The sequence below is a fragment of the Pteropus alecto genome, unplaced genomic scaffold (assembly GCF_000325575.1).
Source record: "Pteropus alecto unplaced genomic scaffold, ASM32557v1 scaffold87, whole genome shotgun sequence".
NCBI lineage: Eukaryota > Metazoa > Chordata > Mammalia > Chiroptera > Pteropodidae > Pteropus > Pteropus alecto.
The window spans coordinates 2,685,072-2,712,864 of NW_006443225.1; the positions used below are offsets into that span (position 1 = coordinate 2,685,072).

A 27,793-nucleotide genomic window follows, 5' to 3' on the forward strand; every position below is an offset into this window, starting at 1 on the left:
TATATGTACACCAAATACCCATGGGTTTCCATTTTAAACCTTTAAGGGTGTGTTCAAGTATGTGACACTTTATTAATATTGAATTGATGCAGTGGCTACTCACTCTCAAATCAAGGGAAAACATTTCCAGGGCTTAGAAAGAGAAAAATTATTGATTTTTATATTCTAGTGTTTTCTTTGAGTCTCTCTGACATTTTAAAATATTTCTCAGGTCATTTTTGTCTCCTCATGCACGAACTCTATTCTCTTCTCTGAAGTGTCCCTTCCACTGGCCACTAGTCTTCTTTGTTCCACGGTGGGCAGCCAGCAGGAGCAGTACAAAATGGGTATGGCCAGTGAATTCATTTAGGCCACAGGCTCTGAACAGGAGTAGACAAACCTGTTCAAATCCCAGCACTGGGTCCTGATCTGATAACCTTGGGCCAAGGCATGTAACAGCTGTGTCTCAATTATGTCAACTGCAAAGCAAATCCAATATCTTCATCTCCCTCTTAAAGATGTGGATGTGCAAAAGAAGAAAAATGCACTTAGCCCATTACTGATAATGAGTAAACACTCAATATTGAGCAGTCATTATTATTTAAATGAGTTTTGTTGTTTAATTAATAATAGTCTTAATTTAATAGTTCATTAGTGATCATTTGTGTTTTTTTTTATTATTTTAATGATCAAATCTGCACTCTTATAGCGAATGGGCCTCTAGAGCGCTTATCAATTCCTTGCCATCCCCTATAAACTGGAAACTCAAAAGACCAGGGCCTGGGTGGGTGGTTATTAAGTAACTGTGTGGCCTCCAGGGAGCCATGACAAAAACAGGTTGGTTTTAGGATCTGCCCAATTTTAAGAAAGCTGCCTTCCCTTGGCCAAGGTGAGTTGAATGTCTTCATCACAATGAGACTAAGATTTCTGGATACAGAAGAAAGACTCAGTGGCAATGCACTAGGAACTGCACTTTTCACCAGGGACCTTGACCCCTTTAAGCTGTCCTGGTGGCCCTGCGTAGGCTGACCACAGGGCCCTGCCTCAGTGCTGAGTGTCCACAGGCTTCAGGCTCCATTTGGGGCAGGGGAGCGATACTCTGACTGCTATCATTACTTTCCCTGGGGCAAGGTGATCTGTTCACATAAGATTAAATTATAATTTTTGCCCATGAATAAATCCCCTTACAACACGGGCTTTATTTGGGACACAAAAGATAAATTTCTCCCAATTCTATTTAGGGAGACATATACATAACCTTTTTAAAAAAGGACTTTCACCCAGGGCAGTTGTAGATATTAAACTGATCCCTCAGTGTAGCTGTGCCCATATCTTTTCTTTTAAGTTTTTTTTTTTAATTTTTCCATTATTATGTTGGTTTTAGGTGTATAGCATAGTCATTAGACTCTTAAATAACTTATAATCACCCTGATAAGTCTGGTATCCACCTAACACCATACATAGCTATTATAATATTACTGACTATAGTCCCTATGTTGTACTTTACATCCTCGTGACTATTTTTATAGCTGATAATTTGTACTTTATAATCCCTTCTCCTTTTTCACCCCCATCAGTTTGTTTTCTATATCTGAGTTTGTTTCTGTTTTGTTTGTTCGTTAATTTTGTGTTTTAGATTCCACATATAAGTGAAATCATGTGGTATTTGTCTTTCTCTTTCTGACTTATTTCACTGTAACACCCTCTGGATCCATCCAGATTGCATTCTTTTTTTATGGCTGAGTAATATTCCACTATATAGATGTAGCACCTCTCCTTTATCCATTCATCTATTGATGGGCACTTAGGTTACTTCCATATCTTGGCTGTAAGAGAAAGGGATTTAGACTGTGATTGACAGACCTTTGCCAAAAAGCACTGATATCTTTTACGTGTATTCTTGGGAGAAGAAAGTTTTTTACCTGAGGGGCCCCAGGTCTCAGGCTCCATTTGAAGATTTTCTTAGTGATTTCCTAGACCCGGAAGTGTAGGCACCGGGGAAAAGAAATGTGGGTGTGTTATGTGACTACTCCAAACCCTTTCTTCTGTTCTTCTCACTCTCCACCAACCTCTCTATCTCTGTCACTTCTTCATTTTTGTTCCCACTTTCTCCTTTTCTACCTTTTCTCCATCTTATTGTGTGGGAGCACCTTACATTTGTTTTCTTCATCAGAAGTTTGCTTTTAGCTGAGTTTTAGTAATCTCAACAAATCTCCTGACCCTTTTCACTCTGGATTTGGCAGGCACTTTTTGGGTCACTACAGACCTTTCTAGTCTGTACCTCCATTATTTTTCTAGATTACAAAGAGAAGTGTCCTAAACTTTGAACATACATAGTATGGATTCACTCACTAAGCCCAAACGTTCTTTACTGGCATAAACTGTGCATATGCCAATGGAGAGGGCTCACCTCAGGTTATTGCTTGGCTATTCCTTTTTTAGGGGCAAGTACTCTCCAGCTTCTGGGAAGGGGTTGGCTCTGTAAGCACAATACGGTCTGCTCAAAGGGACACTGTCACATTTGGAAAACGCCTGAGAGTCTTTAAGCCACCATATCATACAACACGGTGCATGAAGTGGGAGAAGATGAAGTTAATGTTGATCAAGCACCTTCTGAGCTGCAGACCCTTTGACAGCATATCCAAGTCTAGCGGGAATACCTGAGCAGGGGCTGCAGCCCAGCGGTGAACCTCACTTGGGCTTCAGAGCCATGATTCTGGTTCAGTTTTTTTGAGGGGTTTTTTTTTTTTTTTTGAGAAAATTCTTTAACCATTCTAACCCTTGGCTTCTCTGTTTGTGAAATGATAATGATAATGCGTGCTTTAATCATAAACATTAAATGAGATAATGTATATAAAGAGTATAATATCATGTCTGGCACCTAATAAACACTGTATGAATGGTAGCTACTAATATAATATTAATTGAATTAATACTTACTACCCTATTGTAGATGAGGACACAGGTACAGAGAATAGCCAAGTCTGCCCGAGGTTACAGAGCTATTAAAGAAGTCATCAGTAGTGGTTGTTCTCAGGTGTATCTGACTTCAAGCCCCGCCTCTCCTTCCATCCAGGGCCCATTAAACACACCTGTGCTCCCAGGAAGCACAGCAGCCTTGAGTGGGTAAGGACCCTCGCTGATGTGTGTGAGAGTGAAACGTATTTGAAAAGGTTTGTTTGAGGGAGGTGATTTGTTTCTTCCAAGGTTCTTGCACTGTAATGATGTGAGTTATTAGCTTTATTGATCCACCTATCTGGTCATTTTTATGGTACTTTTTAGTGTAGAATTTGAAGACTTATACTAATTAATAATTCTGAATTCTAACAGACTATATTACACTTAGAAATGAGAAATTCTTATTAAATTTAATTGAACCTAATTTCCCTCACATTTTTTTCTAACAATACCTCACTGAGGCCCACCCTATTCATCCTGTCTAAAATTTCATACAACAAACACACACACGCACACCCTCAACCAATACAAGAAACTCCTATTGCCATTCCCCTTACTTAGCACTTATCAATAGTTAAGATCCTCTGTATTTACTTATCTTGTTTGCTGTCTATCTCCCCTGCTAGAGTGTAAGCCTCAGTGGTTGATGCTCAACGAATACCTACAGACTACATGGATAATTGCTTCCTTTTTGTCTTCCCTACGCCTGCCCACAGTTTGGCCTGACTATTCCACAAAACCAAAATTCACCAGGAATTCAGGCTACCTCTCTCTTTTATAATTTGCTGCTAAAATTCTTCATGATGTTTTATTTCTATTCCGTTACTTATTGTGACCTCAATTAAATTAACAAATAAACAATAAGGGTCTGTTTTTTTTTTTTTTTCCCCTTAGAGGCATTGATTGTATTTCTCTGAAATATATGACAAAGGCTGTTTAGTATTTTTGTCATCATACCTAGGGAGGTGAGACTTTAGGGAAACCATATTATACTAAAGGAGAAAAGGGAGAAGGAAAAAAGGTATAGAGGACCAGAGAGACTAGGAGTCAGGGTACCTGGGTCCTACAGCTGGCAATTACTGATCATATGACTTAGGGAAAGCATTGGATTTCTCTAGAACTTAGTTTCCCTAGAAAATGGTCAAGCCAGGTCACGTCAAATTTCTCCAAAGGTCTATAATTTTCGGTCTAACCATATATATAGGTCTAACCAGCTCTTACATTCTATGACTCAAAACAACTTAAAATATGGTTTCTAATATCAGGGACACTTTTCAAGTTTTCTTCCTTCTATGATACTAAAGGAATTGTTTTCCTTTGACAGGTGTAAGTATTGCTCCAACAAGGTTTAGCTTAAAGGGCTTCTATTTTAAGTTCCTTCGCACTAAGCCAATCTTTCATTTTCTGAGAGTAATATAAAGAAAACTGTCAAGATTTTCAAAATTGATGGAAGGTAGCCTTTGGCAATCTTTTAAATTTGTTCTCTAGGCTCATGCAGAACATGCAAAATAAAGCTTCAAGCTTCTTTGAAAATAAAATTAGTTGAAACCAATGGGGGTTTGGAAACAAGTAGCAGAGCAGATTTCCTTCTGTAAATATCATATTGATTCTCTATGTGGGATGGGGAATGCAAGGGATTTAAAAATAGGTTTTGGTCATTAATAGGCTAAAGGGTCACTTTTCTGGAATGAGACATTTCTGATAATAATAAGTTCTTTCCAAAGAAGAAGGGAACACTTGGCTAAAATGGGGGGGGGTGGGGTGGGGAGTATATTTATACAAAGTATCTCTTTTTAGATTGCAATCAATTTTTATCCATGTCCTAGAAGAGAGTTATTAGTTTTAATAAAATGAGAGGTCATGAGAGCATTAAGTTGAGGAACTTTGATGAATAAGGTCAAAACCAATATTTTCCAAATATCATCTGAAAACTGCCTTAGATAAATTTTAAAATGATTTTGACTTTAAATAATATTAATGGAGAACATGCATGTAAATATTGTATGGACCCTAATAAATAGGCAGGCTGTTGGTAAATAAATTAATTCACTAATGAAACATATTCAGTAGAAAGGCACTGACACTTATTAAGCACCTTCTCTGAACAGGTCCTTCATATAAATTGCCAAAATTGATTCATGCAACAAATATGTGAGAGAGAGATTGTTTTCCAATTAAACTCAGGGGGAAACAGGCTCAGAGAGGTTTAGTAACTTGCCTAAGACCAAATAGTTAATAAGTTATTATGGACTGAGTGTTTATGTCCCCTCCAAATACATATTTTGAAGCCCTAAGCCCCAGTGCGATGGTGTCAGGAAGTGAGGCCTTTGGAAGGTGATTAGGTTTAGATGGGGTCCTGAGGGTGGAGCCCTCATAATGGGATTAGTTCTCTTATAACAAAAGTAAGAGATCAGAGCTTTTTTTGACAAGAGCACACACTGAGCAAGAAAGGCCATCTGAGCACACAGAAAGAAGACGGCCACCCGCAAGTCAGGGAGTTCTACCAGGAACTGAATCTGCTGGCACCTTGATCTTGGATTTCTCAGCCTCCAGTACTGTGAGAAATAAACGTCTCTTGTTTAAGCCACCAGGTCTTCTTGTTATGGCAGCCTAAGCCAACTGAGACAGTGGTAGAGTTGGTGTTAGAACCCAGCTCTGTCGGATTTCAAAGTCCATTCTGATAGGATATGGGATCAAGGAAGCTGTCGTGGGCAAGGGGCATTGCAGAGGCTAGATGCATGCAGCAAATGACTTTGGATCTCTGTGGGCCAAGGGTGCTAGAGCCCAATGGAGATTACCTCCTTTCTCATCAAAGTAGAAACTCGAAAGTGGGAAGCGTCTTCTTAGGTTTCTCCTTTCCCCACAGATGCCCTCACAGAATCAATCCATAAGCCCCGCAGCATCTCCCTCTTTACTTGATTTTCAGTCCATTCCCTCTGACCATCCCTGCTCGTCCTGCCTCAGTTCTGTACCTTCGCTCCCCCTTGGTCTTCCTGCCTTCAGTCTTACCCCATCAGCCCCTCCTAACTCTGAAATGTACTCTTGAAAAATAAAAATTATGTATATTACTTTTCTACTTCGATCCTTCAGTAGTGCAAGGTGCAAAGGGAGAGTGGCAGTGTGCCTCTGTAAGAGCAGGTGGGATGGGCAATATTGTGGCCTATAGTATCATTGTGGAAAATACAACCTGTCACAAGGTGATACTAGGGGCTGTGCTCTCAGCCCTGTCCCATGGTGTCTCCTTTGCATGACCCGAAGCCCTTCTCAGTCCCTCTCCTGCTCTCCTCCTTAGGATCAGCCAGATGCAGTAAACAGACATGCTTTGCAAGGGGTAAAGGCATAAATAAATACAAAAATAGTTAATTACAATTTTGAAGCTGAAATTGCATGCAAATGTAAATAATGCATATTTAAAATAATCACTGTAATGCTATTTATATAACACCTTTTCACCCAAAGAGGGCAAAGCAGTTTATAGATATTCTGTCTCTAATCCTCACCATTCTCCATTAAATTGTGATATAAATCCTGTTTCAAATCATGAATTCTTTGCCCCTTTCACCTCCCAAGCCGTCACTGAGTATTTTTTTGAGTTACTTAACATAGGCAGCTCATTACCTAACTAGTAACTTACGGATAATACATTTGAGAATTGATGTCTTTTCTAGTGCAGACCAAAATGCAACGCTCAACTGTAACAAACATCTGAGTAAGTGCAATCATCAAGCCACACTCAGGTGTGCAGAAATGTTTCAAAGGCCCATTAGGGCCACTTCTCATTTTCTTGATTGAAATTAAAAATTAATAATTATCAGTGTGTTGAATACCAGAGCATACGTGAGTCGTTTTATAAAAGCATGCTATTTTTCGCCATCCAGAACAGGCACCATGGCCGAGGCACAGTACTTCCGGACTCCACACGATATGCCACCTGACTTCATTTGTTGCCTTTTATCTCTCTCCGCCTTGCTTCTCTCATTCATATTGCCTTCTGTTACAAGAATGTACTGGGCACACTCTGGCCTCAGGACATTTGAATTTGCTGTCCTACTGGCTGGAAGCTCTTCCTCCATATATCATCCCAGCTCACTTCCTCACATTATTTGGGGCTAACACAGCATCCCGATACCATTCTTGATTTCCCTAGCCTGACTGTATATTTCTTCCTTGCCATTATCAGCACCTATCAGGTTTTATGTTTATTTGTTTATTGTTTCTTTCTTCTTTTCATAATTCAGGCCTCGTGAGAGCAGGGACTTTGTCTATTGTGTCCCCTAGTGCCTAGAACTGTGCCCGAAACACAGAGGCCCTCATTAAGTATCTGATGAATGAATAAATAGGTGGATGAACAAATGCTCCCTGGCTAATATCTGTGGTGTAATAAGAACAATCAGTATATTTATTTACAGTTGTTTAGCTGTCCTTCAGATAAATTATTAAAGTCAAGGTTTCGACCACAATTAGTACTTAGTATGTGAAACAATTTCCATGAGCTTTGTAATTTTAACTAGAAACCATGTAAAGGGAAGATACTTCATGGTCTACAAGTTGTCATCAAGGCAGAAACTTTTGCATAAATGATCAACTAGCCTGCGAATCACGATGCACAAATGTAACCATGACCCATTCTTCTTCTGTGTATGACTGTTTCCATCCATACAGAATATAAGCACAACATATATGTACACAGATATACACATACCTGTGTATGTGTATGTATGTATAGCATATGCACACACATGCAACATTCATGATTTTTATTTGCTTCTAAAGACACAGTTTTAAGACCTGGTGATATATGTGAGGAATCCCAAAGTCTTTCTGAAAATAAAGTCTCTTCCACTAGCTACTAGATGGTTCTTTCTGCTGCAGCTGTTTCCCAGGAATTCACAAACTGTGTTATCATAAATTGTGACTTTAAAGCATTGCTTTTGACCACTTTGTTTTCATTCACCATACAACATCTGTACATGCTGCTGTCGGCCAGTTTCTACCTGCATTTGTCAAGCAGAGGGATTATAGAAAATAGACTTTAGTACTGACAGATAGATTATACTCTAGAACTTCAATCCTGGTGGTCCTGTCAGTTCTGTGATCAATATAAAATAATATTCTGAAGGTAGAGATCAATCTTCACGGAGACTATTGGCCAGTTGTCATCTCTGCTGAGCGTTTTCCAGTGCATCAGGAAATAAGGACTAGCAAATTGTGGCTCATGAGATATACAATTTGCTTCAAAACATGTATCAGACATGTGACTATTTCAGAGGCAAACTCGGCTTTGCCTATATGCTATTTGGAGGCAGCTATTGTTCCAGAGGGCCAGTCCCCAGCATGGCCCCATGAATGTCCTGAAAGTGTACCCATCCAGGTACACTTTCAGCAGTGGGACCCTGAAGGCTAAAGCTGGGTTTGAAGGATGGAGTGAGTTACCCAGAGAAGGAAAGAGGGAAAATAGAGAGTGCATAGGAACCACGTTCAAGCTACAAATAAGAAATTGAAAATGATAAGTCAGATGGTCTAATCTGATAGAGTGACCATAGGAGCAGTTATGAGGTAGAGATGACTAGGAGCTCGGTGAATGTGGTCAGGAATAAAGGTAGAAGGGAGGGACAGAGCAAACCCAGCATTTCCAGTGGCCTGCATTCTGGAGCCACATCTCTCTTCATCAGAGTGTCACATGGCACTGGAAAGTCCTGACTTAAAGGTCCACAGTCAGGGTGGTCACAGATATCATCCATGAAGGATAATAGAGCAGAAAGATAATGATAGCACACCAAGAAAGGAGGAGTGTTCAGCTCTTTCAAAAGAAGTTAGAAATTGAATATGCCTCGAAAAAGTTGAAGACCAAGGTCAGTTTCAACCAGTATCATATACAGGGTATACACAAAGAGAGAGGGAAAAGCAATTCACTCGAATACAAGTTCAGAAATGAAAGGTTTTGTGACTTTCTGGATGACATAGATTTCTATTAAAGAATCAGGAAACAGATTCTCTATCAGAGCAATGACCAGAATGACATGTTTTTTCATACTCTTACCCCTACATCATCATACCCCACTCTACTCCCCAAACCACCCTTTTACCCACCCCATCCTGGACCAATTTGCTCCTCTTAAAGAGACACAGCCTATTTCTCTGAGCTTTTCTTATTCAAACTAGGCAGAAACCACAGATTAAAAAGTTAATATCATGTCTAAAAATCATTAGCATCACATGTCTGTGGGATAAATTGCATGCTATGTGTACGGTAGTAGCCAAAAGAGGGGGAACTGTGGGACTTGCATGCTCTAACGTGATTGCCAAAACGAATTTGCTACATCTTCACCATCCTGCATCAACTTCTCAATGAGGAGTTGCTATTTTAATAATTGATGGGGATGGGGAGGGTAGCACTTTTCAGGTTTCAGTACAACCAAAGCATAAGGATGGTTAAGGGAGCAGGTGGGCAGGGCAGGAGACGGGGAGAGAAGCTGAGGATTAGTAGGACTAATTTAGAGGCTCAGACAAAAATAAAATATAATTGGGATTATTTGAACTAGAGAATAAAAACTTGTGGGTTACTATTAGCAGGTGTATTATTTCTAGCAGGTATTACGAATAAAATAAATAAAATTCGATCATGCAAGGAGACTAATGTTAGTAACTAACATTTACATGACACTGTACAGGTTACAAAGCACATCTACCTACAATGTATATTTTGTTTTTCCCAACAACCCTGTAGAAAGGTGTGGTATTATACAGTTGAAGAAGTGAGGCCCAGGAAAACTTAAACAACAACCTCTAGGACACAGAACCTGTATTAGTTCAGGGAATGCACACTAGCTGCCAAAACAAAGAATTTCCAAAGTGGCTTCATAAACAGAAGCATATTTCTTGTGATAGACTAATAGATAGATAGATACATACATACATATATATAGACATAGATAAAATTAGCTACAGCACAACTAAGAGATTTCAGGCATTAAATTGTAACCAATGAGTTAACAAGTGTTGTGATAGGGTCGTGGGCTTATGGATTTTATAACTTTTCATCTATTTTGTGTCCATTTTTGTAAGATAGTTTCATTAATTTTATAATGACTATTGTAATTTTATAATTAGCAAAAGCTGAATCTTTTACCACTTTGTGAACTTGGGCAAATAGACTAATCTGAGAATCTCTTCCATCCCTGTGCTTCACGTGGCATTATTCCTATTACTATACACGTTAAGTGTTTAGCAGGATCAAAAGAGGTCTCACAAAACATCTGATGAATAGTATGCAGTTATGTATAAACTGAGAGAACCTTATTTCTCTTTTAAATGATATTAAATTAGAAAAAAATCCTGGCCGAGAAATAAAAGTAGAGGTAAGGAAATGAATTGAAATGTGAGATTGAGAGATTAATTGGAGGGAAAAAAAGTGCAGTTTGACTCTGCCCTATATTCGATGTTCACTATATCAACTAATGGATAATATCTACTTATGAAAAGGCATTGTCAAAACAGTACATTATCAAAATAGTACAAAATCTATTGATTTTGCCCTCATGGTACATTATACTCTTACCTTCCTGAGATTAAAATGAATGGAGGGAGTAACAAGATTCTCCATAAATTAGAGTTGCTCGTTTTCATTTTGAGAAAGTATATCATATTTGCAGCATTTCAATTAAGATCTAGCAGATGAGAATTTTACAAGATAATAATCTTAAAAGAAATTTATTTTTGTCTTAACAGTAAATAAGTATAAGAATAGCACTAGTAACCTCTAGGTAAAATGTTGATGAGATTTAGCACCAGAAAGGAAACATAGTTTGCAACTGATGTTGATACTTTTAACTGTGCTATCATAGATATGTTAATATGTGGTATGGACAACTGCTGTATTATGTAATCTGTTTTTTTAATTATTATTATTATTCAACAGATATTTACTACATACCTACCAAAAGCTAGACTCTGTCCTAGGAAATAAAAAGAATTTTAGTATATGGTCCCTGCCCTAAAAAAAGAAATGATCTAATTAGGGAGGCAATACTCACACATGCAACAATCAATAATAATAATAATAATAACACCAGCATTTGTTGAGCACTTGCATGGTGCCTAGCATTGTGCTAATTGTTTTAACCAGCATTAAATCATAAATCCCCACAACTCTATAAGTATGCCATACTTCTATTCCCATTTTATAGGTAAGCAAATGGAGACTCGGGTGATTAACTCTGTCAGAGAATAAGTCATTCCACTTGAGTAAATTTCCAGATAAATGAATAAACATTCAAAGTCCTACATTTGTTTTAAACATTTTGGATGAACTTGGACTAAAGCGTGTGGCTAGAACAGGATTCTGGCAATCTTTCCTTGGTTAATCACGCTAAACTTCAGATGTTTCATTTTGTTTTAATTTGGTGATTTGGGGGCTATGACTGCCATAATGAGTGATATCAGACTGACAGGAACCAAAAGAGTTCGAATTATGTGTGCATAAGAGTAAATGATCTCTAAATGAAGTTCAGATGAACTTGCTCTAAACAAAGTAATACATTTCTGAAATAAATTGTATATATTCTAGTAGCTCTAGGACTTTTTATTGTTGCATTTTTTTTGGTCTCTCTTCTGGTTCTAAACTGGTTTTAATAGTTGGGTTGTGGCGTAAATGAGATACCATAGCATATGTTGCAAGGAAGAAACATTAGTATTACTTTACTTTCTATAATTTGTGATCACTAAACCCTTAGCACAGTTTATAAACTGTTTAATCAGAAATCATCATCATGGTTTCTAAAGCCTTTAATTTCAGCTTGCATGACAAAATGTACTTCTGTATGTACATGGTGTTACCAGAATCATTGAGGTGTGTAAATTCTCCTTTTCCAGAATACTGCATCTGTTTGTGGACAGAGAAAGAATGAGGAAAGGAGGGATTAGAATGAGAGCTATCAACCAAAAGTTATGTCTGGTAATAACAGGTGGGCTCAGAGCCAGGGGCGGGGAAGCTGGCCTTCCTTATAAAGGCAGCACTACCATTAGCTAATGATCAGAGCCACCATTAGCCTTCTAAAATCCATGTCTTTATAGCTGCCCAAGAGCACAGACCAAATGGACAAAAACCCAAAGGAATCCTGAAATATAGAAACTGGATGCTTTGTCCATTGTGGGTTTTTTAATCTTTTCATGCTGATAATGGTGCTCAGGGACCCTATGTGGTTGGTAAATGAGTAAACTGGAGACTCCTATTATAGAAGTCTCAGTAAACAAAAGTTCTGAACAAATAAGCCAGTAAAGAGGTTCACTGTGGTGTGTCGATGGTTCACTGTGCTGCTTTTTTGGAAATATTATTTGAGTCATTAGCATTGTTGTCATTATCTTTATCTTTTATTTATAACAATTGGCCAAACATGAATCAATCATTAATCACTATGTCACAGGCCCCTTGGTATAACTCATTATAAATGAAAGTATCCTACACATAGGCATGTTCTACAGAGGATGGGCCCTCTCTCATGACCGTGAGTTCCCTGCACTCGTATTATTCCTCCAGAAGGATGGGGCTGCATGCCTGGGAAGCTATAGAGTCGGGTTGAGCACCAGATAAATCTTGGATTAAATCGCCTCAAAAGTCCACCTGGCTTCTGTGCAGGTCCCTACTCTGTGCCTTGCCATGCTGTGGCTCAGCACTCATTCCATTTTTACCTTAATTCTCACCTCCTATTTTTGCCTCCGCCGAGATCTTGGCCCCTTGGAAACCTTCTAGTCATTCTTCAAGTGGCAGCTCAAGTGCTTTCAATTTTGGAGCCCTCCTTACTCTTGCAGGAAGAGTTAGGTGTTTCCTCCATGAACATCCTCAGTGCTTCAGACCAGCTCTGCGGGGGCATCAATAATGTTGTATTGCTTGCCTATGTGTTTGTCCCCACTGTGAGCTTCTTGAAGAGGCACCATGTGTTATCCAGTTTTATGTTCCTGGGGTCTAACAATGTCTAGTGCATTATAGGTATTCAAGTAATATGGTTTGAGTTTAATTATACTCCTCTCAGAAAACATGATTCAAGCCTATCTACATTGGATAATGTAGGCTAAACTACTTTAGCAAGAAGTCTCTAAATTATTCAGAATGGTAGAGTGTGGAATAGGCAACAGATCAGAATAGTGCTCCACATTGTTGATGGCTATCACTAGAGATAACAATCTGACTTCCTGCAAGTATGACTACAGCCAACTCTCTTCCTGGTTTGTTTGTCTGTTTGTTTGTTTGTTATTATAGGTAAGGTGTTGGTTTCTTGGGCAGGTTGCTGCAGGTTGTGAGTCAAAGTTATGTTTTTATATATGTCATCTGGTCATTGTCTATTGGTATATTCTGTCTCTCAAGGCAGAGATGTGAACTAAGAATTTGCTGTTTTATGTGTAAGCATGGTGGTGGCCACGAACTGGGGAGAGAGTTGGTTACAGAGGTGTTTAGGTGGAGATAGAGACTAAGAGAAACAATGTAACCAGAACAAGAAATACGAAATGATGTCATTCCCCATAAGACACCCATCTACTAAAGTGGCGAGGGCATCTTCATACAAGAATAGATCAAGCGCTACCACTAGTGGAGCAATTGAAGACTTCTGGTCTTAAAAAGAAAAAAAGACTTATAAGTTAGTAACCAAAGATTAACAAGCAATTGGATAGCAAATAAAGTTTAGAATTGTGTGAATATTGCCTTAAAGATGCTGCCAGGTAAAGCCACTATATAATGGGGACAGTCGTTAAGAGCAACAGAGGCAAAGGGGAAAACCTTCAATAGAATTATATGTCCCTCCTTTTGCCATAGAGTTTATCAATCTCCAAGGTTAGATCGAAGCCTGTCTCCTAGATTGCAGCTTTGGAACATCTCTGACAGGGTCTTAACACTTCATACCAGATTTCTGCTAGTTGTCCATCTGCTAGCATTAGCACTGCCTCCAGGATCTCTCACTGAATCTTATCTCCCGTGCCAGCATAAGCTGGTGTCGACCTGCCCCTCCCTTAGTTTCTGGCTCTTCTGCTCCCAAGTCATGCTAAATCAGCAAACACAAATGCTACATTGTACTTAAACATTCTCATTCCCTCAGAATTGGCTGCAGATGACACCTCTTTGTTTAGCTGCCATTATGGTGAATAATTACTCTATTCTGAACTTTAAAGAAGAATTCTAAGAATTAGGTTTTAGAGTAAATTTTAACTAGCTGTAGAATGACTTACTTTCCTCTGTTAATTAATCATGTATGGAGAAAGCTAAATTATTGGACATAAACTCCTAATAAATAATACAACTACCCACTTTGGGCCAATTAACTGAATCTCAACAGCAATACTTACAATGCCTCAGCCTGTTTCTAAGGAATGTGACAAGGAGATGTAATCACATTCAATGGGAGAAAGCATTACAATATCTGTTAGCTTAATTTTTCCCACAAGTATAATAGAAATAGAATATAATGAAGACAATATAGTATCTGGAAAGGAGGGTGTGTGTGTGTGTGTGTGTGTGTGTGTGTGTGTGTGTGTGTGTGTGTGTGTGTGTGTGTGTTGTCACGCCTTCGTTGACTAATTATGTCTTTATTAGTAGATTTTTTCTCACAGTTCTGAAGGCCAAAAGTTCAAGATCAAGGTGTCAGCAGGGTTGGTTCCTTCTGAGGCCTCTCTCCTTGGCTTGCAGATGGCCACCTTTTCCCGGTGTGTTCATGTGATCTTACCTCTTTGCATGTCTGTGTCCTAATATCCTCTTCTTATAAGGAAACCAGTTATATTAGATTGGGGCCCACCCTAACAAAATCATTTTAACTTAATCACCTCTTTAACGGCCCTAACTCCGAATTCAGTCACATTCTAAGGCATTGGGAGTTAGATCTTCAACATATGAATTTTGGGGAGATGCAATTCAGCCCATAACAAGTGCAGTAAAAGCAGGCTCCTTTGTTGTGCGCTTGGGGTAAAAAATAGAACTCCTGTATTGAAACTAATCTGGAATTACATCTTGTTTCCTAGGGAAATATTAAAATACTAGAATTCTAAAATCTTATTTTAAATTTAATAGGTTTATGTATTTGGCAGAAAATCTTTTTATAAAATGAAATGTCTGTACAAAATGTTTGAAAGATAGAGATATGAGGTTTTAGTTTTAAAAAATATTTAAATTTTGAAAGTAAGGGGATTTATTATTTCATATTTCTATATTAATACATATTTAGATCAAATATGTAAAAATAGTTTTTAAGGCATGTGATTTTAAAATATAATATTATCATGAGGCTATCTTATATGCTGTTATTGTAGAAGATAGTATGAATAGATTTTATAGTAAGAAATGTGAAGAATAATTTAGCTTAAATATTTGAAAGAAAGGAATATGATAATGAAATTAGATTTTTAATTACATAAAGAAAATTTAAATCACATGGGTACCTTTGACTCCTCTAAGATATTGTATAATAAATATATCATTTGGGGTCGAACAGCATAAACAGCATTATTGGTTTGGTTGTATTTAAGCCACAGAATGTCCAGGAAGGGTTTTAGTTATGTTAGACCCAATGATCTTTTTAAGCCTGGTCATCCTAAGAATACAGCCCCAACATAGAATCTACATCTACAGCACTGATGTTCTGTCATAAAATACTTTTCAGTGTTTCAATAGGATATTGCTTATACTCCTATGTATTTCTCCTTGAGCAATGTGCCCAGCCAGAAAAATTTCACATGTCCACCTGTTAATCCCAAGTTTATCTAGTTTATACGAATTATCTAAATCCCTTGATATATAGGTTTAATCCTAAATAAAATTGTGAAGTGCTTCTCCTTTGCCAAATTCCCCTCAGAATACCTGTTTTATTGGAGGACCATTGGCCAGAACCATCCACCTGGGCCAGCTTATATAAGATGTCCTTCTCCAGATGGAGACGAATATTTCTTTAGAATGTTAAAGGTTATTCATGTTAACATTTTGATGGCTCATTTACATTTTAATTCTCCCAAGTCTCCCTTAACACTGTTGCTAAGTTACTCACGGTTAACCATAGTCTGAAAATATTAAATGAAAAATTCCAGAAATAAACAATTTATAAGTTTTAAATTTCTCAGTATTCTGAGTAACATGATGAAATCTCGAACAGTACCACTCCATCCAGCCCAGGAAGAGAATCATTTCTTTTTCCAGCATAGCTACACTGTATACGTACCCTGCCCATTAGTGACTTAATAGCCAACTCTGTGAACAGATCGACTATCTCATTATCTCAGTGTTTGTGCTGGAGTAACCCTTATGGAAGCCTAACACTACACCACAATGCCTAAGTCATTCATCTCATTCATCTTATCACATAGGCACTGTATCATCTCACATCATCACAAGAACGGTGAGTACAGTACAATAAGGTATTTTGACAGAGAGAGATGACTTTTATTAGTTTATAGTTATAATAGTTCTATATTATTATTCATTATTGCCATTAATCTCTCACTGTGCCTAATTCATAAATTAAACTTTCTCATAGGTACATATGTATAGGTAAAACCATAGTATATATAAGGTTTGGTACTATCCATGATTTCAGGCACCCACTGGGGGATCTCAGAACATATCCCCTGTGGATGAGGGGCTGGGGGAGCTACTAGTAGTAATTTTAAAACCTCTGGCTAATTGGTAAAAACAATTTCATTTCTTAGAAAGTCCAAAATCCCTCCACGCAGTGCAGCCCTAGTAATTGAAGTACAGTTCACACAGCATTTAAAATGCCAGTATTTCCCTGGCTCTCTTAGATTGTATTTAACAGAATCAAAGAGCTTAGTTTCTTTGAATACATTGGTTTGGTGATAAGTAGTGGAAAACCAAAGATGCTTTTACCCAGATAAATCAAGCTTCTCAGCAATATACTTTACTTTCTCCAAAACAGCAGATTTGGGACAAAATTATGCCAGTGGCCTGATGAAGGCACTGGTTTGCCTTTCAAATTCCCTTTACTCAAGTATTCATAGCATAGATAGCAAATTTAACAATAGTAATAACCAGTGACTAACTTCATATAGAAATCAATAATCGCTCCTCGTCTTCTACCTTTTTCAGAAGGCAGCGTGAACCCCAGGAAACCATAGAATGGCTCTTCATTTTTAGATAGAGGTACAAAGATAAAAATTCAAAGTAATTTGTATTTCTTATTCATTTCTTAGAACCCCAGAATTTCTGAGAGTCCTAATGTGAAATAGTCAATCATTTTTCTTAACTGTTTTCTAAATAAGCATTTGCAGATGAATTGATTTATACTACTTTAGTAAATATTAGACACTTTAATTACTGATTTTGAAATGTCAAGACAGGAACAAATCATTGTTATGCCATTTTGCAATAATTTTTTCTTGCAAATTCCACAGATACATCAACATCCAATATCTGAACTGGAAAGAGAAAGAACAAAATAAATCCATTCAAACAATAGAAAAAATAAATTATATTTTAGGCAAATCTGTGTAAATTACAGTATTAGCACAGAACATTTGTTTTCTGTGACTATTTATGGAGGATTTAAACCAAAGGACTAAACTTCATTGACTGCCTCTGTACATAGCTGAGGCTGACAGCACTTGGAGAAGCCAATTAAAAGTCAAGTTGGATTATTAAGCAATGCTTGTTAGAATGATTGTCTCCTAGGATTTATGTGCTGATTCTGACTTTGGGCATGCTCACTCAGCTCTCATGGAGGTCAACATGAGCTATGGTCTTACGATCTTTCAAATGATTGCTGTTCAATTATGTGCATCTCTCAGATATCATCATTTGTTTACTACACATCATTTATAAATCTATGATGATAAGGTGCTACTAATGTAATTGAACAGTATATCCACTGATATACTATTTGATAACTATTTTGTAAGTGTATATACAAACTTATACACACATATCTTCTGAAAAATTTCCAGGCTATGAAGCAATAATACAGATGGTAGTTCACATATCATGTCTATATATTTAAAACTCATAAATCAATTTTACCAATTATTAAATGAAATATATTCTATTGTTTTCATCCTCCTACCATAATAAACATACCTTCAAAATGTCAAAATCAAAAAACTTGCAAATATTGTGTATATTGCTTATTATGTGACCGAATATCATCAATGACAACTGAGCTTAATTGTTAATGCACAAGTCTAAGAATCAGGCTATGGATCAGCAGCATTTGCCAAATAATAAAATAAAGTATATATAACTCATAAATTATTATATATTTGTTCTAGAATGCTATTTTTGTAGACTTTATTCCAACAATATCACTTAATATATTGCTATAATCAATAGCTTCACACAGTTTTCTAAAGATGGTAATGTCAAATTAGTAATTTTTCTTGGATTATTACAGTTTTAGATTTTTTTCATTCATTTCAATTTGTAGAAACTTTATTTTGTTGAGAAAGTACCAACTCAGATTGTCAATGAAATTTTTAAAGCAGTACTTAGATACAGAAGTTATCCTTATATCTAAATTTTATAATGAGTTACATATGATAAATTTTGTTATTTTATTACATAATACGAAATATTTTAATTTCATTATATAATTTACCATCACAAAGTGGAATTTTTACCACTTCTGGAAACAATAGCTGGATCCACATAGTTAAGTAAAGAATTGTCTTGACACTTCTCTCATGTTACAGCTGCATATATGCAAATTTAATAGTATAATAGCCTGTTTAATATTTCAAAATGTTCCTCGGCTTCATGGATAACTTTTCAATACTTTGCTACTTCATGAGTATCTCAGGAACCACAAATTAGAACATGAAGAAAAAAATTTTTTAAATGGACTTTCAATAATTATTAGGAAATAATTCTTTATTATTCAAGGACTTCCTGTGCAAATGACTTCCAAGATAAAGGACTCAAAGATTAATTCATTTTTTCTCTTATCTAAGCAATTCCACTGCTTCAATCCTCCCCATACAACGAACGTCAACTTTGGCAGCAAAATAACACAAAACTTGAAAGCATTCAGCTGTGGTCTCCTTTTGTCTAGAGAGTATAGGCAAGCCATGTAGAGAAGTAGTAGCTCCCTGAAGTTTGAAAAATATGAACTATAAATGTGTGAAATGCAGGACCCAGGACACGCTCCTCTTACCCATGTTCTAAGGTCCTGACTTTAATGTTCTAAGGTATTGACTCTATGGCATTGATTTCTGCTGTTTATTGTACATCTGTACATTTGCAAATGATGCTGGAGTGAGAACGTTTCAGTGGCTCTACACTCACTTGGCAGAACTCACTTGAGTTGTTTCAATTGTGATACACCTGTCTGCTCACTTTTTAAGTGGACCAGCTACTGTTGAGGTGAACCTGTTACCCTCTCTCCTGTATTTTGACATAATCAAAAGTGATACGGGTGGCAAATTATATAGTTTAGTAGAACGAATATAGTTTCAACTTAACTGTCATGTTTCACTGATTTGAAAGCTGCCACTGACTGAGAAGAGACTTTATTTTCTGCTGGGCCACCTCCTCAAATGCTAATAGAGGGAGCCAGGGTGGTGTGCTGGGGACAGTTCTGCTCAACCTCATTAGCCAATGTGAGGAGTCTTCATCAGGAAGTCACTCTCATTTCCTTCAGAGTGGTGCCAATTGCTTGGGATTTTGTTCTCTGAGAGACTTATCACTCAGAGGCTGACAGAGAAATGACTAGATATGGGTGGAGCAGAAGAAAGTTGTATTTTTTTTTTTTTTTTGCAGATTAAAGTTGTGCATCTGCTCTTCTCCTAAATATGAAATAATAGTAATTGAGAGCATAAGGTAAAAAAGAGATGATGAAGCTTTCTCAATTGATTTTGGAGAAATGCATTAAATTTCTAAAGGTAAAGATATCATTAATGATGGCCAAATCATTTCTCTTTTGCTTTTTAATGTATTTTTGTGTGTGTGTTTAACTCAAACACAAGCTACCATAAAAGAGAATTGCCCACTTTTGAAATAAAAATAAAACCATTTTATTAGGTTTGTGTTAGGAGAGTGTAGAAAAGCATTCCAACATCCCTGATCCAATGGTGTATTTTGAGTCTAACAAAGAATTAACCGAAGTGTTTTTATATTTGCCAGAGTCATTGTTTCTGTTTCCTTCTGGCACAAAAGAGAGTTTGCTATATGTGTACTGAGTCATCAGACATGGATCGAGAGTATTATTAAGATTTAGTAAGCATGCAAATTGGCAAACCCACTAGAAAAGCTTATGTTAACTCAGGATGTCCTGTTACTCAAATGCAAATGTTTATCTTCCTGTAGTTAATCAGCTTGTAAATAACCACATTATTACATAAGTAGAACGTTTTCTTCCCATAGCCCTCTAGCCATATATGCTATCTATCCCCTTCATTCTTCCATGACATTAAAAATGAGATATAAGTGAGAAGCACAGCTTAAGCTTATGCTTTGCTTATTTCTTTTTTCTGGTTAGTGCATGTATAAGTATATTAACTCTTCTAATGGTCATTTGGCATGACCATTCATAATTATTCTTAAAAGAATTACTATCACTTTCAACTAGTGAAATATTTGGGATTTAAAAAAATATTTGGTTTTAGGTATGAAAATAAAAATTATTCAGAGGCCATTTAATAATAATATTAAGTATCAATGGCTTTATTAAAATTAGTAAAAATTTGGAAAAGCAGAACTAAATTATGACCATTGTGTATATCAAAATACATGTCTTATATATAGATTTGAAGACTAAAACTTTATCCACCTCCTGGTGCACATCAAAGCAAAATCTCCTAATTAACACTTCTAGATTGGTCTGAGAAGATTTTATTCTGAATTTGAACTAATGGTTTTATTAAAACATAGGTAAAGAACTATATGTTCTATCACCCTCCGTTTTGTATCCAGGAAAAAAGGCTGAGAATTGAGGTTTCAAAAGAGAATAGGTACCAATGAAAAAATAAAATCCTGATTTGCCTCTATGAAAATCACAGAACTTCTTTGGGTTTTAGTTTTCTCTCTCTAGGCATTGTGCAATGATCTTCCTAAGAGAATTTCAATATTATTCTTAATTTTGGGGAAAAAAAATTACTAGGTTCATGATGATATTGGCATACCCTAAATAATCATTCTCTGATCTCAGCTGGGTTGGCTGGTCAGAATAAGTAGCATGACAAATAGCTGCACATACTCATTCACTGTAGTGATTACCTTCTGCAAAATTATTGGCTGTTTAACAATAGTGATATTTGAATTTCTTTATGGGTAATATTTTCTCATTTATTATATGAAAAAATATAGAAATTATAGTAATACATTTGCTAAATTATATATTTTGAACCCTCATCGATATTTGTAAATGTTATTTTGTTCAATTTTAATAATTCCTTTGTTTTTTAAACAACAAGTATTTATTTTTCACAATTCTATGGTCAGAAATTCAGGAGCATCTTAGCTGGGTGGCTCCAGCTGAAAATCTCTCATTAGTTGGTTTCTGAGATTGTGTCATGAAGGGCTGCATCATCTAAAGACTTGACTCGGGCTGGAGGATCCACTTCTAAGATGGCTCAACTCACGTAGTTGTTGACAAGAAGCCTCATTTCCTTAATGGCTTTTGGCAAGAAGCCTCGGTTCCTCATCGATGGGCTCTCCGTAGGGATGCTTGAGTGTCCACATGACATGGCAACTGGCTTCCTCTAGAACAAGTGCTGGATAGGGAGTGAGCCCAAGAAGGACACCATGGTGCCTTTCACGTCCAAGTCTTGTGAGTCGCACATCATCACTTCCACCACTTTCCATTCACTTAAAGCGAGGCACTAAGTTCCGCTCACACTGCAGGGGGATGGAATTAGTCTTAGCTTCTAAGGAGAGATTGTAGGAATATGTGGATATAATGTAATCTATTATAGCAGCCTCAACTCCTTTCTTTCACTTACAATCTGCACCCAGTCCATCAGGGAGTCCTGTTGATTATACCTTCATAATAAGTCCAGAACCTATAATAAATTCAGTCAGATTGACCCTGTTAAAGCACAATTCAAATCACATCACATCTCTCTTGGAATAGACGTTCAAGTTCTTACAATGGTTGAAAAGGCCCTTGACTCCTGGCTCCATCTTTGAACATATCTTTGACTTTTTCTCCCTCTGATCCTCTGATCTCAGTTGAATTGTGCTTCCAAAATTAAGTACTACATCAAAAAGGCACATATAGCCATGAAGTAAAGTTGATTGTCTTCAAAATTATTGGCTGCTCAGAAACATGGACATCACTTATCTATCCTCTAATAAAAGAATTCACATGAGTAGAGAGAAGGGAGAGGAGAAACTCTTGAGGTTTAAGATGGGAAGTGAGAAATCCCCAAAGTTAAAACTTGAATGGGAAAAATATTATTTCCTTTAAAAAAATATAGTAACACACAGGTTTGAGTGAACTGATAAAGAATTCAATTAGTCTAGTTAGAGATGCACGTGTGTGAGAGACAGAGACAGATACAGAGAGAGAGAGAGAGAGAGAAAGAGAGAGAGAGAGAGAGAGAGGAGAGGAAGGAAGCAATATAAAAATATATTTAGAACAGGGCTTGTTGATTTCTTTTCACTGGAATGAAACAGAGAAGGAACCCACTCAAAGAGTTTTTCTGTCCTCTTATTCTTTTTCCACATTACATTCATTGCTTCCAACTCTCCATCAGAGATGGTTCAGATCTCCAAGCTGAGGTAATTCACCTCGTCTTGGGGAACATGCATATAGCTTTGCCTAGCTATAGCCAAGGTTTATGGGCACATGGGGGCAATTGCTCTGAACATTTTATCACCCCTGCAACAGCTGTCTTTTATGTCACCGGTCACATCTCTCTTACATTATTCAAGGCAGTCAGCATTACCTCATTCAGAACACAGAGAAGCGAGCATGTGTTTATTTTCTAATAGAAGCAAGAGGAAGCTTGTAGTAATTCCGCAGGCATTATTGATTCTTCATCCATTGCCCATATAAATCTACCTTCTGAGGAGGCTACATGGAGCCCTGCAGTACATGGCTTAAGAATGATAGTCACATTTATTTCCCACAAGTAAAAAGAATTATCATAGGTATTGTCAAAGAACCCCAATGCAAAATAAAGAAGATTTTCCCAGGGTCGCCTATCTCAGGATGACAATTGTGAATTGAGTGGTTCTGGTTCTGAAGATACAATGATAGAGAATGAGAAAAGAGTCACACCACAAAGAGATTGTCTGGAAAAGTCAGAAGGTGGGGAGGCTAGAGGTGAGCTGTGAAGGAAGACGTGGAATTTATGAAAATGGGAAGAGAGAGGACAACCCAGAGAAAGCGTTTTGTCTTCAGGACTACTGCTGAACGTTAGGCTGCATTTATTCTCCCATGTCCCTATTGTGAATGATCAGAACAGACTCTTTCAAAGGCATTGTGCCAAGTCGCAGCCTCTTTGCTTTGAAAGCACTGGGTAGGAGTCCATGTGTTCTGGCTTCATAGGGATAAGGATTGTGAGGATTGTGTTTTGAGTGGGAGCCCACAGGGAGGCAGGAAGGAGCATCCTAGAAGAGGGAGAGTCTTCCAGCTGCAGGGCTGGCACAGGTCCCTGGGCATAAGGCCAGCAGCCAGTGTTGTCCAGGAAACAGATCCGCACACCTTTCTGGCAATGCGCCTTCAGCTAAAAGCTGATGACATTTGGGAGGTTGTGCCCCTTTCGTCTTTTCTTGGTATCACAGAGTCTTTAAATTTATTCCTTCAGTGAATGTATATGATAGGGAACTTCCTTAGATGTGATTAATACTGTTAAACAAAAAAATTAACTTTCACGACTGAAGTCTTTTTAAAAGAAAGTATTTATAGGACATTGCTAGAGAGAGAGAGAGAGAGAGAGAGAGAGAGAGAGAGAGAGAGGAGAGGGAGGAGAGGGAGAGGGAGAAGAGAGGACCCATCTTTAGATTCTAAACCACCAGCAGCATGACTTGATAGGAAAGACCACATAACATGTCCATTGTCTCAGAGTTTGCAAGAATTTTTATACATTAAGTAGTGTGAACAGGTCAGGAAGATGTAAACCCTCTGAAAGAGTTTACATTGGCTATAGGCAAAGGAGTGAGGGAAGGTGAACCCCGGCCAGCTCTAGGATAGGCACAGAGTTGACAAAAAGAAATATTCACTCCTGTGGGTTGGCTGTGGGCAGCAGTCTGGAAAGCCCACATTTAAACAAGAAGCTGAAGCTTCTGAACTTCAACGGTGCCTGGATAAAATAGTCTTCGGAAACAGCCACCTGGAAATTAATCCGAAATCCCAATAAACATAGAAGGAATGTGAGTAGTGTTTTGTTAGCTGGCCCTCAGCCATTAACAGACTAACAGTTCTGTCTCTTTCTCTCACTCTCCAGCAGCCACAATTTAATTTAGAACATCTCAAAATTTTCTCCTTGTCAGTACCCACCTCTCATCAAATAGGACAGCCCTTCTTCAAAATACCAGAATTTAAAAAACATTCAGAGCCAAATGTTAATGGGTCTACATTCTAAGGAAAGATATGTGAAGCGACCTGACAGATTTTTGCTCGGGAGCAAATTAATGTCCTCAAAAACATTTGTTCTTAGACTGTGTTTTAGTCCACAGAGTCATTTAGTCTAAGGGTTGTTTACCTCCAAAACACAGCATAGTTTTGTGAAGCTTCTTGATTTACATTGTTTTTCATCTTCAGCATCCCTGTTTTTCTCTCCATGTTTTACAGATTCTTTAAAGTAAATTAGTTCTCATTCTTCCCTTACCTGTAATATGTGAAAACTAACAAAATCTAGTTGGTTAGAGGCTCTCTGTTTGGGGTACTTTGTAGACCACTGAAGTATAGAAGTGAAAGTTATACTTTGAGGTTGGAATTTTAAGTGTCAAATCAAGGTATTTCAGATGTTTCTTAGGGGGGAAAAATCTCCAATAACACAGGAACATTTTAAATTAAAAAATACAAGAACAAATCACCAAACATTTTCAACCAATTTATATATTTTTAAAAATCAAAATATAAATAGTCAAGTTAGCAGTGCCAAAAGTCAGAATACAATGTGTACACTAAGAGATCATACACTGGTCTCTGGGGATTTCAAAAGGACAACCTTGTGCTGGGCTGTTAAGTTTCAAGGCCATATTTAGAAAATCAATTTAGTTCTAAGCACATTTGCATATTAGAGCCTCAGGTGCATGTGCTAAACCTGAAGTGCTGGTGAGAATAGGCATTAGGAATCTCCAAATACTAGTTCCCAATATCCAAGATTCTTCAACTTCTCCTAAGAGGACTTAGGGAACCCAGAGCAAAAGAAAATCTCTTCCTTAATGAGAGAGGGAGGATCTTGGAAATGGATGCTGAAATGTGCTGTGTGCGCACCAGACGCTGCTGTATTACTAACAAAGCCAGCTACATACAGCTGGCTCCCCAGAAGGGAGGTTTTCTTTGCAGATTAACAGGTTGCTCACCCTTTCTAGGGAAGAGAAAAGCCAATCCGCCCTCCCTAGGGCCTCACACAGAGCGCCATTCCCGAGGGGCTTTGCCTGTGGGGATTAGAAGTCCTGTTGAAGAGCCGTGTATTGTTGCTAAAAAAAAAAAAAAAAACCTGTTAAGCTAAAATTTAAAAAGAGGCTTTCTCTGAACACTGCTAACCCAAGTTAGTAGGGGAAAAAAAGACTTACTGTTAGAACCTGACTGACCTTCCTTTGCGCAAAAATGTCGTCCTTTTCTCCTGTCACCGGAGGTTATGGAGAATCCCATCAGTTGTCTGGGTCGTGTGTCCCCACCAGAAGGACGTTCAGTTTCACATAGACTGCAGCTCAGCCTGTTGTCGTGACGACTACAATGCCTAGTGACTTCATTTTAGTCTTTGCTGTTTTGCAGTAATTATAAAAGAATGACTAAAGGTGTTGCCAAGAAAATTCAGGGATATAAAACTGATTTCTTACACTTAAGATTCTTATGCTTAGCTCTTCAAAATAGTAACTTGTATAATGGATCCTGAGGTACATTCTGGAATGAAACTAGATGATGTTAGTTTCAGTGTCCTGGTGTTTATTGCTAGTATGTAGAATTACAATTAAGTTTTGTATATTATCTTGACTCTTGTGACCTTGTTGAAATCAATCTAAGAGTATTGTAATTTTTCTGGTATATTCTTTGCGATTTTCTATCTAGTTGATCATGTCATCTGCAAATATGAACAAATAAATTTTCTGTAGATATTCCTTATTAAGCTGAAGAAGTTCTCTATTATTTTTCTGAGGGTTTTTTTTTAAGAAATCATGACTGTATATTGAATTTTGTCAAATATTTTCTGTGCATCATTTGGTATGATCATGTGATTTTTCTTCCTTAGTCTCTTAAAGTGGATTATATTTATTGGTCTTAAAATATTGAAATAATCTTGCATCTTTGAAATAAACTCCAATTATTATAGTACATAATTTTTTATGTATTAATTCTGTTTGTCGATATTTTGCTAAGTATTTTTGAGTCTATTTTTATGAGTGATCATAACCTGAAGTTTTTGTTTTTGGTGTGTGTGTGTGTGTGTGTGTGTGTGTGTGTGTGTGCGCGCGCGCGCGCATTATCTCTGGTTTTGTGTCATTTTTTTTTTTTTTTGGTCAGTCTTGATAAGATTTGTCAGTTTTGTCAATCTTTTCAAAATACCAACTTTTCATTCCATTTATTTTCTCTATTGTTTATCCGTTTTAAATTCCATTGATTTCTGCTCTAATTCTTATTATTTCCTTCCTTCTGCTTGATTTGAATTCATATTGTTCTTTTTCTGGGTTCCTGAGGTGGCAACAGAAATTTTTATTTGAGTCTCTTTTTCTTTTTCTTTCCTAATGTGAGAGTTTAGTGCTATAAATATCTCTTAGTGCTGCTTAGTACTTAAATTAGTACTTTAATTTTGAATGTTGTATTTTCATTCTGTTCTCTATCTTTTGTATTTCCCTTGAACTTCCTCTTTGACACATGGATTATTTAGCAATGTATTGTTTAGTTTCTATGTATCTGGAGATTTTCCTATCTTTCAGTTATTCATTTCTACTCACTTTCATCATGGTCAGAGAACATATTTATTAGTGTCACAAAATGCCATTTTTTCCTGTTATATTTTAAAATCCAAATAGTTTAACATAAGCTCTTTTAGAAGAAGAAAGAACAAATGTGAAATTATAAATGTTAAGTTGTAGTAATTTTTTTCAGTGGTTTTATGTAAGGTAAAATTACTGTAGGTTCTTTTTTTGTACATGATTAACAGGCTACATTCTGAGGGAAAAAAAGTAAAACAAATCATATCGATTTTATCCTTATACCTGCTTAAAATCTGAGCAGTTCTTATGTTATTAAAACAAACACTTTATACGTTTTGTTTATTAAAAAGTATAGTATTCTAGTAAAGCTACACATTTTTACTTTTATCTTAAGAAGAAACTGCAAAGATACCTAATTTTTTGGAGACTAATATTTCAAGCTGTTTTCTTAAAGAAATTTCTTATATTCTAAATGTATGCTATTTTCCTTTGTTTGTTTATTTGTATAGATGAGCACTTGTAGGATTGAATGAGAATTCTGAGCTTAGGATATTGATTTGACTCATTCTGCATAATCAACTTGATATGGCAAATCTAAACCAATAGTTGGGAAATAAAATACTCAGGAAAAAATATTAATTTATTCTTGATTTGTTTATATCTAAATTTAAGCTATCCATTCCAGTTATCATCAGATTAATTTCTTGAATGTTCCATCAACATCTAAGTTTGATTTCTGGAAACATTAGCTCATTAAAATTTCTCATACCCAGGACACTGGGAAACAGGAATATAAACATTTGAACCCATATAGAATCTTCAAACCCT

The 27,793-nt window shown here is 36.9% G+C and overlaps 1 protein-coding gene across 1 annotated transcript in view; it reads left to right on the forward strand.

Moving 5' to 3' along the window:
* Positions 1 to 27,793, forward strand: part of XKR4 (XK related 4) — a 386,852-nt gene that overhangs the window by 164,437 nt on the left and 194,622 nt on the right. The window lies entirely within an intron of this gene.